Here is a 4845-nt window from a genome sequence, read left to right on the forward strand (position 1 = left end):
CCGCCGTTTTTATTGCTCATGAAAACCACACATTGCACGTTGTACCACGATACAGCGAGACCTTCAGAGGCGCCGGTACTGGTACCCAGTAACACATCCTCTTGCACTAATTCATGCCTGTATTCGTCGTCCCATACTATCCACAAGTTCATCAAGACACTGTTGATCCAGATTGTCCCACTCCTCAACGGCGATTCGGTGGTTGGTGGGTCACGTCGTCCATAAACAGCCCTTTTCAATCTATCCCAGGCATGTTCGATAGGATTCATGTCTGGTGAACATGCTGGCCTCTCTAGTCGAGCGATGTCGTTATCCTGAAGGAAGACATTCACAAGATGTGCACGATGGGGACGCGAATTGTCGTCCATGAAGACGAATGCCTCGCCAAATTGCTGGCGATATGGTGTCACTATCAATCAGACGATGGTGTTCACTTATCGTACAGCCAGTATGGCGTCTTCCATGACCGCCGGTGGCGTACGTCGGCCCCACATAATGTCACCCCAAAACAGCAGGGAACCTCCCCCTTGCTGCACTTGCTGGAGACTGTGTCTAAGGCGTTCTGCGTGACCGGGTTGCCTCCAAACACGTCTCCGACGATTGTCTGGTTGAAGGCACATGCGACACTCATCGGTGAAGAGAACGTGATGCCATTCCTGAGCGGTCCATTGGGCATGTTGTTGGGTCCATCTGAACCGCACTGCATGGCGTCGTGGTTGCGAAGATGGACCTCGCCATCGACGTCGGTAGGGAAATTGCGTATCATGCAGCCTACTGCGCACAGTTTGAGTCGTAACACGACGTTCTGTGGCTTTATGAAAAGCATTATTCACCATGGCGGCGTTGCTCTCAGGTTTCCACCGAACCATAATCCGTAGTTAGCGGTTATCCACTGCAGTAGGAGCCATTGGCCGTCTAGGCATACAACACGAGTCATGTACCTCCTTCCGGGCGGAATGACTGGAACTGATCGACTGTCGGACCCCCTCCATCTAAAAGGCGCTTCTCATACATGGTTGTTTACATCTTTGGGCGGGTTTAGTGACATCTCTGAACAGTCAAAGGGACTGTGTCTGTGATACAATATCGACAGTCAACGTCTGTCTTCAGGAGTTCTGGGAAACGGGGCGATGCTAAACTTTGTTTGATGTGTGTATTATTAAGGCACTGCAATTTAAAATACATCAGGTATGATAAAATAAACATATACAAGAGTGATCCATCTCATCGATAGGTGTATGTGTGTGGTGGACCAGTGTACAGGGAGAAATGAACCATATAAAAAATGGCTGTAAGTGAAGAACAGAGCCAATTAAAATTTCCAATTTTTACTTAGAATGTCTTGTAATGAATACAGAGTTATGCTATCAAATATTTTAGTACACAACAATTTTATCTGTTTATTATAAATGTTGATTGAACATTGGTTTTTCTAATGAGTTGTTGGTTTTGTTCATGCATTAGCCTCTATTTCTCTCGGCACAGCAATTATATTTAGTGACTATCTTGAACAGGAAATACATTGAATCCAATCATCATTTTTATTAGTTTCGTAACAGACGTCACCACACCCAACACATTCACCAAAGCTATTTTCGTAGTGTTCTACAATGTCGGCATCTGTTGAACACGGTGAGCTACTTGCAGTATTTTCCTTAAGTGTGTTTTCTCTCCTCAGTAGTATTTGCCTTTGATGATATTTTTGTGCCTTTTCTGTTACCTTTTTTTATCCCATTTTTTCCTTACAATTTCAACATTTTCAACCGAGTTTATCAATTTGGATACAGTTCATGCCTTCTTTTTAAAATTGAAGGCACTATCAGCAGAAGAAACAGCTGATACTTCTTCCAAGAGTTTTTGTCTTTGTTGGAATAAGACTATTCAGTTCTGAGATGGTAATCTTAGAAGTTTTAGGTATACTATGAGTGGAGTCCAAAATTTTACCAGTGAAGAAATTTGAATTGTTCAGATAACTCTGCTCTTTTGATGTGCTTAGGATGAGTAGGTCTTCTGGTGGGCTTTGAAGTGATTGATTGTCCTGTAGGTGAGATTCTGTTCTTCCATTTGTTGAAACAGACATATTTTCTGACGAATATGCATAGTCTAGGGTTATACCACGTACTCTGAAGCTAAATTTAATTGCGCTCCATCTCTCACATTATAACAAGTGATCTGTCTCTCCCAAATAGACAAAAATAAGTACTTCTGTTAGAAAACGTTATTGGTGACAAATCAGTAACGGAGAGGCATACTGTTGAAATTCAGAGAGTGTTAATTCTAAGGAGAGTCAGGGAACATATAACGTCCTCACACATACAGTGCCAAAGAAAAACAGCCACACCCTCAAGATTAAGTCAGTTTTACTGAGAAGCTAGGTGACACAGGAATCATCATTGTAGGAGTGTGGATAACAAATTCAGTCCAAATGAAACACACGTTACAGTAGATGGGGTCCAAAATTCGTACCAGTACACAATCTACCCATCTCTGGCGGCAACGTATGCGTGCACTCTCGCATACCCACGATCACAGCGGCGCCGAATGACTTGCGATGAACTGTCCCAAGCATCTTGCGCCACTTGTTACAATTCCGAACGCCCTGCAGAACGAATGAGTTCCCACTTCATCATGCCCCTTCCGTGGTCAGTTGGCGGGGGATCTGGTGATATTACGGACAAGGGCAATGTACACCACAGGTAGCAGGCTGCGTCGCAGCAGCCGTACGTGGACGTGCATTGTCCTGCTGGAAATGCACATCATCATGATCCTTTGTTTACCAATAAACTGCAGTAGCACGGGGAAATATCCTGTGCAGTGTAGCGTATATTGGTTACTATACCCAGAAGAAACACGAAGTGTGACCCCGAGTTGTAACTGATGGCCGCCAAGTCATGAAAGATAGGATGGAACCTGTGTGTCGTGGGCGAACGCACTCTGGAATAGGCAGCTCACCAGATCTACGGCATACACGTGTACGTCCATCACTCGAACACAGACAGAACCTACTCTCATCAATGAAGACATCGGAGCGTCACCGGTTCTCCATTCAACTCTTCAACAACCATGCTTGGCTGTGTCGTGGTGCCAGTAGCAGCGTGCCCAGGGGCACATGAGATGTGCTACAAGCAATGGTTCCCAATGGTCCTTGGTGACACATGAGAAGGAACATGTGCCCACATGTTCCATGGATGATGTTCGGTCGGTACTGCTACGCTCCTGGTGCCGATCTTGACGCGTGTCTGTACTACGCGGATATTCAGCATGTAACTTATAGGAGTGGGAATGTTCCACAGACTACTGTTGAAAGTAGTGACACATCACCGATACATTGTCCGCAACGTATGTAACACTCCGTCGATACATTCATCCAGCTTCCTGCAGGGCCACAATGAGAGCCCGTTCAAATGGCTGAACCTGTTCAACAAAAATATGTTATCCTCGGTCGGGCATGGTTGTACCCTAGGAGCAATGTTGCAAACATTATTCCCCTTTGAGATTTTCATTCTGCAGTGGAGTGTGCGCTGATATGAAACTTCCTGGCAGATTGTGTGCCGGACCGAGACTCGAACTCGGGACCTTTGCCTTTCGCGGGAAAGTACTCTACAAACTGAGCTACCCCAGCACGACTCACGCCCCGTCCTCACAGCTTTACTTCCGCCAGTACCTCGTCTCCTACCTTCCAAACTTTACAGAAGCTCTCCTGCGAACCTTGCAGGACAAGCACTCCTGAAACAAAGGAGAGCTTCTGTAAAGTTTCGAAGGTAGGAGACGAGGTAGAGGTGGAAGTAAAGCTGTGAGGACGGGGCGTGAGACGTGCTGGGGTAGCTTAGTTGGTAGAGCACTTGCCCGAGAAAGGCAAAGGTCCCGAGTTCGAGTCTCGGTCCGGCAGACAGTTTTAATCTGCCAGGAAGTTTCATTATTCACCTTTAAATTCAGCACAGTTACTGCCTGCTCAGTCAGGGGGTCCGAGAACAGGCCTCCTGAGCGCCATCTCAACGCCAGTCGTGATGACAAATGCACATATCATGCCTTGGTAACAGTGAACACAGTTATTTTACGTGTTACAATTTTTCCGGCAATGTATGTTTCGGCAAGGACATCCTGGAGAGAGCACTCATTATGCAGTGACAACTGTGCGGCCATCCTGCGAGAAGGAGTGATGACCGATGTACAAAAGCGGTAGTGGACTGCAGTCCAAGCTACACAGGCAGACAGCGAGGAAAAACGCCATATCGATGGGTTAAAGATCGCTGGAGTCAACTGGCTAAATATGGACCACAACCGTTTCTCCATGAAAGAAGAAGCTATAAACATAACTGAATTCATTGCTTCGCGAGGCTACATTGTAGAATGAAAGAAATGGCTGAGGTAATAATTACGATGATTGGCTAAATAACCACCACGACAAAACCACCACGAGAAATCAGAACTCGTACGGAAGTTTATGGACTGTCGTTCTTCCCAGTTACCATTCGAGATTAGAACAGGGAAGGGGGAAAATGACTGTAGGACCAGAGCTTCACGCCGCCGAACATCAAAAGGTGGCTTACGGAGTATACGTATACACTGAAGCGCTAAAGAAACTGGTATAGACATGCGTAGTCAAATACACAGATATGTGAACAGGCAGAATACGCGCAGCAGTCAGCAATCCCTAAATAAGACAACAAGTGTCTGGCGCAGTTTTTAGATCGGTTACTGCTGATACAACGGCAGATAAGAAGATTTAAGTTTGTTTGAAAGTGGTGTTATAGTAGGCGCACGAGCGTTGGGACACAGGTAGCGATGAAGTGGGGATTTTCCAGTGCGACCATTTCATGAATGTATCGTGAATGTCAGGAATCC

The 4845-nt window shown here is 45.9% G+C and overlaps 1 non-coding gene across 1 annotated transcript; it reads left to right on the forward strand.

Annotated features, from left to right (window-relative positions):
* Positions 1 to 3814: 3814 nt before the first annotated feature.
* Trnas-aga (transfer RNA serine (anticodon AGA)) lies at positions 3815 to 3889 on the forward strand. Its single transcript has one exon. It is a non-coding gene; the product is annotated as a tRNA-Ser (tRNA).
* The last annotated feature ends 956 nt before the right edge of the window (positions 3890 to 4845 follow it).

This window comes from Schistocerca nitens, chromosome 6 (genome assembly GCF_023898315.1).
Source record: "Schistocerca nitens isolate TAMUIC-IGC-003100 chromosome 6, iqSchNite1.1, whole genome shotgun sequence".
Taxonomy (NCBI): Eukaryota; Metazoa; Arthropoda; class Insecta; order Orthoptera; family Acrididae; genus Schistocerca; species Schistocerca nitens.